The sequence below is a fragment of the Falco naumanni genome, chromosome 16, assembly GCF_017639655.2.
Source record: "Falco naumanni isolate bFalNau1 chromosome 16, bFalNau1.pat, whole genome shotgun sequence".
NCBI classification, from domain to species: Eukaryota; Metazoa; Chordata; class Aves; order Falconiformes; family Falconidae; genus Falco; species Falco naumanni.
The window spans coordinates 1,525,749-1,537,144 of NC_054069.1; the positions used below are offsets into that span (position 1 = coordinate 1,525,749).

Below are 11,396 nucleotides of genomic sequence, written 5' to 3' on the forward strand. Positions count from 1 at the left end.
CCACGGAGCAAAAAGCTGTTGCTCTAAACTTGACTCATTGCCACCATATTGCTCATGGAAATGGCTTATTTCATACCTTGTGCCGTTGGAGTGATCACCCCAAAGAGAGTGAGCGAAGTCCTGTGTCAAAGAAATTGTTAAGAAGCCAGCATAGGAACTGGCAGAGGAAAAGGCTCACGAATGCCCAGAATGAAAGAGTATGCTGCCTCCATCAGAGCTGCTGGTCCCTGGTCCCTGCCCTGCCCAGCGGTTTGGGCTCTGCTCTGAGACCCCACTGGGAAGCCCAGGGGGTGCTGCAGGCAGGGGAGAAAGGGGTGACCCCAAAGCTCCCACAAACGTGGGGTTAGCCCACCCTTCCCTTTCCAGCCAGAGGCCTGGACAGAGACCCCTTGCTGGAGCAGGCAGGCTGCAGCCTCGTGGGCTGGCTTCGGGCGAAGCGCCCTGCACTGCGCTCAGGCTTCGCGTGAGTACTCGCCTGCTTCTTGGCCTTGCTCCATCACACCAGGATCAGGCTGATAAGAGTCAGCTTTTGGGCAGGGATGCACAGGTCGGGTAGCCTCAGCCACTGAAAATGAGAGAAAAATCTTTTTGGGACGCTACCCACTGGGTGACGCTGGGTGCTGAGCCCTGCGCGCCCCCTCGCCAGCGGAGCGCTGCCCGTGCCGCTCCTCCGTGGGCAGCATCCCTGCGGCTCCCAGGGCACGAGCAGTCCTTGTCCCACGGGCAGCTGGACACGGACCTGCCTGGTGCATCTCCCGCTGCGGCACGGAGCTGCATGGCAAGCAGAAACTGGCCGCTGGCCTGTGCCAGCCCCTTTCCCCAGGTAATTTGCTATGTAATGATTATAGAGTTGAGAGAAAGCAATTTCAGGAAAATGAGTTTCTCTGCAGAAGGAATTGAATAGAGGAACTACCATAACAACCCAATACAATCATTTATTTTAAAAGCTGGTGGCACTATATGAAGCAAGCAGAGACAATTTAGAGGCAATTCTCTTCTCTGCAGAGACAGCACCACCTTCCCCAGGTCTGGGGCATGGGCAGAAGCTGTGTCTTGCATGCTGCAGAGACCAGAGGCTCTTGCTGCAGAGAAGCAAATCTCAAGACTGCCGAGGGAAAGGGTGACAACTCACAGCCCCTGTGACCACACACCCGCCCTCCCGTGTTCCCGTGTCTCGGGGGACAGCAGGTCTCGCGGCTGTCATTCCCTTCAGACACCTTGTGCTTCCCGCATAAGAAGCTTTACATCCTGCTGGATGTAAAGCAAAAGGCCAGAGGCTAAGCTAAATTAAAGCCTGGAAAGGAAAAGTACTATTACAGCAGAGAAACGCAATGAGCCAGGGAGCTCTGCAGCCTGTTTCCTCACCTCTTTCGTCAGAGGAGCACAGAGAAATGTGCCCCAGCTCCACTGGACACTGTAACGATGAGAAGCGTTGGAAGCTCTCAATGCTAACCTTGAGCAGGGTATTTTCATCTGCTGCAGCTTCCAGGTTATGACTGCCATTCTCACAGGTGACTCACAAGACGCAGCGTTACTCGGTACTCACGTCTTCGTGCTTCTTCAGAGGACTGGCAGTCAGAAGAGGGCTGGGCCCCGGATTCTCATCAATTGCCTAATGAATGTAGAATTCAAAGATGTCAGGGATAAAATGGTTTCATTAGCTGTATCATGTTCCAGCGCAAAGCTATCCTGAGGGAATTCTTCTCAGAGATGAGTCAAAGAGGAATCATTGTTAAGGAGCAATTAATATTATGTTCATTCTTCTCCATTCCCAAACACAGCTCATTTTGTCACTTTGTCGGCTGACTCCGTCCTTCCAAGTTGCCGAGGACCCACTAAACCCCAGGAAGGGAAAAGGGAAAGACACAGTCAGGACACTGGCTGGCATTTCTCCCCCTGCTGTACCCGTGCCCTCTGCAGTCAGTCGCAGCCCTGGTGCAGCGCAGGGGGGTTACCCCACGAGTGGCAGCCGCGTGGGGACAGTGTCTGGGACACGGGACAAGCCCTGCAGCATCGCAGACACTGCGCTGAGCGGCAGAGTCCCGGGCACAGTGGCTGCTGCCTGACGGCTCACCCATGAGCTGGGCTCACCCCAACCACCGGAGAGGTCCTGAAAATGGGGACGTGATGGGCATCACGGGAAAGGCAGAGGCCAGATGATCAGGCTACGCCTGTGCGGGAACCGATGCTGGAGGCTGATCCATGCTCTGGCCTCGCGCCCACCCTGGGTGGCTGGTCCTTGCAGGGCCACCTCCGCTGGGTACCTTGAGGAACTCTACAGGTGTTGCCCGAACTCCTGAATTACTGAATTCTGATTTAGCGTTTAACTGTACGTTACAGAAGTATGTGCACAGAGTTTAGGTCAAACTGACCCACCCTCTCCAGTCCTCAAAATTAATGAACAAAAGGACTTCTAATCAAGAGAGTCAGCCTTGGGAAACAGGGAAGAGGTAGTGATAAGAACACCGTTATCTAAATTGTGCAGAAAGAAGCCTCCAAGCGAGGAAGCTCTGGCTGCAAGAGGAGACAAGGTGCTGCAGCCCACAGAAAATCAGTTGCAAGTAGGACAAAGGTAATTGCGGTAACGGGAGATCGCGACCTCCAGTCCAACAGAGCTCCCGAGCAAGGGCAACCCCCCTTCCCCGCTCCGGGAGCGCATGCAGCTGGAAAAAACTTCAGCAGTGCTGTCTGAGGATGCGCACTAATTGCATTAGAAGTGAGAAACTTGTAATTGATCCTGTATGTAAATGAAAATGTATATGTGATTACTATGAATATACAAGTACTTCACCATATATAGTGTGCCCCCAAGCAGCCTGGGGTGTGTTAGGAGGAAAGATCCCCCATGCACCCAGTGCTGCAATAAACCGATGTCAGCTTTCTGAAATGCCATTTGGTTTGGAGAGTTCTCCTGGTTAAGATTTTCGGTTACACGGGGACCAGGGTGACAGCACAGCAGAGAAAGCCCTGTCAGTCGGCTCCCGTGCCTCAAGCTGTTACCCTGTGCTTGGTTCGGTATAATCACTATGGATCGTTAGCATCAAACAGCAGCTGTGCAACATGGTATTGTTAAGGGAAGGTTAATCAGGAAGTCCAGGAAGGAACTAAAAAAAGAAATATCTTCTTGCAAAGGTGGAAATGAAACCAAACTTGCCAGAAGAAGCTGAACTGTGGTCAAGACAAGTCCATACAGGGAAAGGTAAAGGAGGTTCAGTCCTCGATCAGCTGTAACTAGAGAGGTGACCACTGTCTGAGACCCCCAGAGGTTTTCTAAAAATACCTGTAAGGAGCATGCACAATGCTTAATTAATACAGTACCACCTATGGAATGAATGTGCATGATTTTTCCAAGAAATGCAATGCATAAACATATATATATGATCTGTATAATCTTGCCTGAACGTAGCGCATGGCACACACGCTAAGTGGAACGATCCCCCGTGCATCCAGCACCACAATAAAGGAATGCCTGCTTCTTCGTGCTGCACTGGGGCCACGTGTAAGAGTGTTCTCATTCCTGATTTTGGTGACAAGACCACGGCCAGAGGAGCCTGTGCTCGGTTTGGCTCAGTCAGGCACATCAGCGACACCTTACAGCCCCTCGCCTTCTTGGGGCACAGCCCAGCATCGCTATTGCCATCTGCAAGCTGCAGCAATTCACCACTGAAGATGGCACAGGAAGGACCAGCAGGAGACCGGGCAGAGCCAAACGGTGACCCGGGCTGGCCTCGCGTCCCCGCCAGCGGCTGCAGCCTGGCCCAGACAGGCAGCCTGCCACTGCGCTGTTAAATACAGCTCCCCTTGCTCTTCTGACAGCCTGGATGAAGTCACCCGCTGATGTAACGCCGGCTCAGGGGCTGCGGGTCTTGCCTGCTGCTGCACAGTATTACTGTCTTGCTTGCAGCAGGGAGCCAAACCTGTTCTAGCCCACTTCTTCCCCTATCAAAAAAACCCAAAAACAAACCACCACACAAAAAAAAAGCAGAAAACACCCCAACTCTGAAGTTTTCAGCAATTTCTTAATTTGACTGGCCTGAGGTACACCAGGGGAAAGTACAAGTAATCCTTCTGCTCTGCCCTGCCAAGGCTTGCAGAAGACTGAAGAGGAAACCCAGATGTGTGGCAGCCCCCTTCAGAGCAGCTATCCAAGAGCAACCAAGGGCACTGCAGCAGAATTAGAGTTCAGCTAATAAACCCTCTGTAAGACGGCACTGAGAGCCATGAGGGAGCAGCCTGGGGTCGTGCAGCTGGACCTGTGCTACTGTCCCATCAGAGGACAGCTGAACAGATATACTTGCCTGGATCCTAAAAACATCCTTAAATGTACTGCCTGCAGGTACTGGGATGGCATATACTTTATTTTTCCCCCCCTCCTTTCCCTGTGCATGCTGTAATTTAGGCTCTTGGCATCCTGCAGAACCAGTCTGAGCCCTGGAACCTGCACGGTGTGCCTTTCACCACATGATTTGAGGATGCTGAGAACGCCCTTCCCCCCCCCCCCCCCCCCCCCCCCCCCGGTGCTTTCCAGCAGGTGACACTACACTGTTTATTTGCATCGACAGGAGGGAAAGCTCATAATAAATTGCCTCTGGGGCTGCAGACACGCTTGGCTTAGAGACAGAAAACCAGATACAGGACTGACAAAAAGATCTGGAAGCACCTTGCTCACACCCTGGTCAACACAGGACTTTCTTTCAGAAACTTGGCTGAAAGGCACCTCCTGCATGCTGGGGTGCAGCCCGGCCTTATCTCTGCTAATCAACATATTATCCTCCTCTTGTCTTTATCAAATACCATCTTTAAACTGTTAGATTGCTGACGGCCAAGACTCCAAGTTAGCAAGCTGCAGCAGAGCCTTGGAGATCTGGTGGTTCACAATGTCCTAATTTTCTTCTCGCATACACTTTATACTGGAGGGTACTTGTGTCAGCATAGCTTTATCCTTCAAGTTTTCCTTCTCTGTGGAGTTTGTTCTTCTCCTTCAGGCCCTACGTCCATTTATAACCCGCAATCATATCTCCTCTCACCCTTCATTTTACTCGGCTAAACAAGCTACACCAGGCTTAGGGGGGATAATTCCTCCCCTTCTTTTCCAGGTTGAATTGTCTTCAGTGTGAACGGCCCACTATGCTGGTGAGGTTATTAACATCTGCTGCCTCCCCTGGGACAAGCTTGCTGGATAAAACTTTTAGCAGCTCATCACACTTCTATTCTTACCCACTGAAAGCCCCTCACTTACTGCAAATGTTACTCAGTGAACGCATGAACTTTCCTCCCATCAAAGTTATCTCCCAAATTTGATCAGAATTTCTGAGTAGCTTAATTTCTTCCTGGAGCTCAGTTGTTTGGGGAGGGAGTAGTGTTCATCCGAATCACTCACCCTGGCTCTGTGTTCCCTGATGTTGCTTTAACAGGGGCAGGGACGTCCTTCACGAACCTGGAGAGTGCAGTAATCTCACGAAATTGTACCCCTGGACTCTGACACCATATGTTAAACCTGCTCTGAAAACTCCTTTTGGGTCAGATTTGTTCAGTACAATTACACAACTACCAATTCCGTTCCTTCGGAGTCCAGCCCTTGCCAGCACGCTGACTTTTCCACACTGATTCTCCAGCTGCAAATTTCCCCCCTTTTCCTTCCACAGCAAGTCCATCCCCAGCAGAAAGGTCATGCAATCTAAGCAATTTCAAAGCAGCAAATCCCACAACAGTCTTCCACGTCCTCACTCAACTCTTTAAAATCTTTCCAGACATGCTAAATTCCACCCTGTGATGCTTAGAGATGGGCACAAGCACCTGACGGTACAGGCAGTACTGGGCGGTAGGAAAGGCCACCCAAGGTGACCTCTTGAAGGTCACTCAGTAAACACCCCTACACCCCACATTCGTGCTGGGAGGGTCAGCAGCCCGCTACGTTGCTCGAGCGATGCCGGACTGACTGCAGGAATACTTGTTGAACCATACACCAAAGCCAAAGTGCTGGCTTCTCAGGCACGCACAGCATCCAGCGTCCCCCCAAGAACTGCATTTAAATGCCTACAGAAGCGAAGCTGAAGACTTGAATCGAAACAAAAAATTGTTTTGAATAACGAACAAAAAAAGGGAAAAAAATTGTTCTGTCCTTGTGGGCTTTAGGAGTAGGGGGAAATGGCAGGTGCGGAGGGTCTCTGGTTCAGCAGCGTGAGGTGTCTCTGTGGGCTGTTGCTTTCGTTTGGTGCCCAGGTGCAGACAAATGGCACAAATTTTAATTAACACACATCCTCATGTCAACGGCCACCAGAGATGTAGCATGTCATACTGACAAGCAGATATTAGTCTTTCCAAAGCAATCCCATGGTCAACGACTCTGCTAATCATCCCTTTGTTCTTTTGCTCTGCAAAGCCCATGGCAGTGGGGTGCTGGCAGTCACCCCCCTCCTGGCAGCCCTGCTCCAAGACTGAGACTACAGACCATTGCTCAGCCCCCCAGGCAGGTGACTTGCATGTGTTTTGTGTTTGTTTAGTGCACTTTTGCTAAAGGCTTTTTCTTGCTACCAAAAGCGCATTTACTTTTTGCCATTATTACCCGCAGGCTGAGCATGACTTCAGGTTATTCACCATGTACTCCACGTGGTGCTGGCTGATAGTTCTAGCTACGGTGGGTCTAAAGCTTTACAGACTTGCCTTTTTTTTTTGTGTGAGAAGAGATGCTCCAGTCCCACCTCTAAGGTGCACCTCTGCAGCTAAGCCCCCCCACCGAAGCTGCAAGGGCAGGAAGAGCGACTCAAGCACACAGCGACATGGACCTGCTGCAAGCGAAGGAGGGAAAGGCAAGGGCGCTGCTGGCACTGACCACCTGTCACACAGGAGACCCTCATCCTGCAGCCTGAAGGTGCTCCCAAAGCGGGGTGTCAGGGGGAAGCCTGACCCAGGTGGCTCAGGCCAGGGAGAGCAGCTCTGCTCATGCCACCACCTGCGCGCAGACAGATATCTGGCAGCGTCCGCAGCCTCCGCGTTCCCCCCGCAGGGAGCTCTGCAGCCTGACCAAACCCAGCAGCAAGACATCTGCCTGACCTGCGGAGCCCTTGGCCTTCTGGCATGGAGTCTTCCACTCCATTAGCTTCTCCTCTCCCCAGGGGGCAAGGGGGAGGCGAGGGTCAGCAAAATCTTTATCAACTGTCAGAGCCTACAGTTCCAGCAGATGTTTTTAGTGAACCTCTGCCCTTGCTCTCCTGCCTTCGTGCTGCTCTGCAGAGGCCGAGCTGGGGATGTTTCTCCCGGGATTTCATCCCAGTCGCTGAACAGTCCACATTAGTAAAACAGGTGCTGTTTGATTTCCAACAAGGAGCGCTAACATGGGCTCATTCGGAACATAAGCATTTCTAAGACACTTAGCATCGCGCATTTGTGGCCAGCAGGGCTCCCCAAAGCCAGGCTGTGCCCTCCTCACCCTCTGCAGCATCCACAGAGGCCAACGGTGCTCCTAACTACATCTGCGGGACACAGCTACACAAAAACTGCTCTCTGCTCTGGTCCTCAGCTCCCAGAGGGGTCACTGAAGTCCATGCCAGGGGCTGCAAAATTTTAGTATTTCTGGTTCTTTCTAAAGATTGAGAACTGTTGCATTTGCAGAACGTTTTTGCATCAAGCGCTTCCCTGGGGACCCATCCTTGGCAGGGCTGTGGGTCTGTAGGGTATAAAATCTAGTTGCAATCAAGGTCCTACTAGAACATTAGCCACCTGCAAAGATATGTAGGTCTCTTGATTCTCATTAGAACCTGCTAAACAACCTGATAAAATTAACTCCGTGCATTCAAGGGGAGCTTTCACTTTTTCTGCACAGTTAACTTGACAGTATTCCATGTAAATCTGTCATTATTCAGCTCAGCATCTTCTCATTCAGCAAGAAAAAGCTGTATCCAGTAGTAGGCGGATTCCTGCCAACCTTGCCTTGCAAGATGTTTGAGTCAGAGGCTACTCAAACCGCCTTGCTTCTTGAGAGAGAAAAAAAATGAAAGGTTTCCCCAGCCAGCAGTGTCATTTTTCCGGTACTCGCTGCCTGGCTGTGTGACTTACTTCCCCTCCACCACCGAGGGACACAAAGTCATGGCCAGTGCCATTAACCAAAACCATCTGTCTTGAAAACCAGGCTGTATGAGTGAGTTTTAGTCCACATTATGGATCCTAATTAACTAATTATACATTTTAATTAACTGTAATTGCAGTCCCTACTTACAAAATAATTTTTTGTAATTGCCGAACAAGGAGAAAGCTGTTATGAAGTACAGATTCAGTTAAAGCAAAAACCGCTTCGGAGAGCTTCTGCCTGGCCTCAGTCCACGCGGTAACCATCAAGCCAGAAAACTCCCACAACCACGAATCAGTCCAAGTGGCATCGTGGGAAGGAGCAAGCAGCAAGGATGGGGACGGAAGGATCGGGAGGATGGATCTTACTGTGTTCTCTGTTCTCCTGGCAGAGCCAGCAGGGTCTGCTGCCTCGGCTCTGAGCCCCCCAGCATCACCGGGGCTGATGGAAAACCTGGCACAACTTCGGTGTGACAGCACGAATCACTTGAATTTGCTTGTGAAACCAGGCTCCTACAGAAGCGCCTGGGACAGGTGAAGTAGTTGCTCTCCTGCCCCAGAGAGGCATTTCTACATGCACTGCTGTGGTGCTAGAAGGGGCAGAGTGCGGGAGAGGAGCAACACCTCTCAAACACTACAGCAGCACTTCGAAAGTTAGGAATTAGCTAACTTAAGTGTTAGGAATTCTGTCAGGCGTGGGATGCACCACCATGGTAAGTCCTGAGAGAGAAGACGGGGCTGCAGAAATCCCTGCAGGTCTCAAGCCCTTTACACCCCGCTGGACCAGCCTGCACGTGTGTGCAGCCCGGCATCTTCTTTTGCACCAAGGATCCCCTTGTCCCCCTGGAGCCAGTCTGCATTTCCCCAAGCTACAAAGTGAAAAATCTCTGATGCATCTAGACACAGAACCGAGCTCCCCCTTATGCCAGCAATGATGCTCTATTATTTCCCAATGCTAGGGCCAGCAGTGATGCTCTAAGGCACAATATTTAGGGGAGTAAAATTTCAAAGTAGCCTTTCGTTAACCTTTCTTATTTATGTTCTTCCCATAAATTCAGATGAGGTCATTACTAAGAGCTCGGATTTAAAGCAGTGGCCTTGATTCCTCCCCAAAGGATCACCTGAAACTTGAACAAAATTTTTCCCTTGTCTCTGGCTATTTTCTTTCTGCGTGCAAGCAGTTTGGCAAAGGCACCCTTCCTCAGGGCAAGCGGGCTTTCTGCAGCTCAGGAATTAACAGATTTGTGGGAGCAGTGGGTGCCAACTAGGAAAGGAAAAAAGAAAAGGGGGGGGGTGGGTGTCACTTTGAAACTGCTACAGTACCTAATCGTTGCATCAGATGCATATCATCACAATTTACTCTCCTGAAACAAGAGACTTGGCTGTTTGCCAGAAGAAAAAATGCTCTTCAGAAGTCAGCGTTCTCATCGAGTGCAAGACTTGAAGGAAACAAGGACATTTCTCTACATGACAAAACATCCTTGGCACTGACTACTTCCACATGCCTTCTCAGTTCCTATCACTATCTTTCTTTGGCTTGCTAGATGTTTTCCACCTCGATGTCTTCTGGATGCAGAGCCTCCCTCCGAACTGCCCATTCCTGTGCTCCTAAGCACTCCTTTTGCAGCAAAGACACTGGATATTTCCCCTCTCCTGAGGCACCCACCGGACCCTGCGGTGCTGCCACTGCCCACCCTGAGCAGCTGCTGCAACCCTGCCCCACAGCCACACGTGTCACCCGGGTCCTGCTCCCTCCAGGAGTGGTTCTAAGCTTCCTGCCATGCCGCTGCTGCTCAAGCGGCGTCCAGAGGGCACCCACAGCCAGCTGAGCCGCACGCTGGGGGGGCAATAGCCTGCTCCTGCTGCCCCCCTCCAGCAAAGCTGCCATCCCACCCGCAGGGCAGCACCTTCGCCTTCTTTCTGGCCCTGCCAGACAGTCCTTCCAGCATCAGCTTGAGGAAAAAGGATCCACCTTTGTGCTAGGGTCAGTCCTATGTCACGTAATAACGCACCTCATACTAGTCACAATATATATATACACACCTACGGGAGATGGTGATTTTTCTTTTGCTGCACAGTTAGGGGAAAGAGAAATCATATCCCACAGAGCCTTCAGAGGTAAAAAGCGTATCATCTTAGAAAAGGATGAGGCGCTGAGCTCTGTCAGCTGGAAACGGTTCACGCAACAAATTGGTCTTGGGTTGAAATATGTAACTCCTGGATGTGACTAATTGCTCACCTCCAGCCTACCTTAGGCGCACGGCTGGCTGTGTGACCACAGCTGAGCCCCTCCGTTCCAGGCTGAAATGCAGTTTGTGCTACTAAGCAATACATCTAGGCGAGACAGGGATAGTCAAGATGCAGATGGCAAATATTAGCAATAAACTACAGCCCTGCATAAACCATGAGCAACTTTGCCCTTTCCTCCTCCGCTCTCCCAGTAGCAAACATACGCATCACTGTCAGAAGAGTCCTGGGGGCTGGGGAGGGGGGGACACATCCCCCAACACCATTCAGCCTGCATCTGGGCTGCACCACGAGCCACTGAGCCGCCGTTTATCATCTTCAACATCTTTTCCCATCACCACAATATTAAGCCCCGGTCCAGACAATAACACACCCTCAGCATTTCTCCCAGCAAAGAACAGTTATCCTTGAGGCATAAATAGCACAAGTGTAGAAAAATGGCCTATTATTTCCACCCTATTTCCAAGGCAGCTAATTAGTATGTTTGTTTCACTAGGCATAATTTGGTAACAAAGCTTTGCAAATAGACTAAAGCTACAGCGATATTAATAATTAGATTTTAAACGTGTAACAGCTTACCAGCAAACGCCTCCTTTGCGGTGAGGCTCTTGTGCTGCTCCCCTTCCTGCGAGTGCATCCAGCAGGGAAGGTCGTCGTGCATGGAGTGGAGCGGTGGGGAAATAAATTGCATGAAAACGTTACCCTGAGCTACTTCTCCAAATATGCTGGCAGCAGAGTTAGGAGCTGAAGTCCTATGTGACGGGGAGGAGGATGCTACGCAGCATTTCCACCAGCAAGTATGGGCTCACACGAACCACTCCACTGGCATCCCACCACGGTGGGTTTGCCGCTGGTCAAGGGTGGGCAGGCAGCAAGAGTCTCGCTGAGAGCATTAACATCTCTGGTGATGCCACTGGGTGTGGGAAAGGCACCCAGCCCTTTTGCAAAGCCTAGGGCCCAGGCAGCAGCTCTCCTGGAGCCCGAGCTATCAGCCGGGGAAGGACTGTTGAGCATCAATAACAGTTAATTCTTATGCAAATGAATGAATGACACATGAAAAATATTTTCCAACTTCACCCATTTTC

At 51.0% G+C, this 11,396-nt stretch overlaps 1 long non-coding RNA gene across 1 annotated transcript; it reads right to left on the reverse strand.

Annotated features, from left to right (window-relative positions):
- Window positions 1-370: 370 nt before the first annotated feature.
- On the reverse strand, window positions 371-11,187 carry LOC121098371. The gene is made up of 3 exons (XR_005831257.1): window positions 10,891-11,187; window positions 1,366-1,612; window positions 371-565 (listed from the first exon to the last, which is right to left on the reverse strand). It is a non-coding gene; the product is annotated as an uncharacterized LOC121098371 (long non-coding RNA).
- Between the last annotated feature and the right edge of the window lie 209 nt (window positions 11,188-11,396).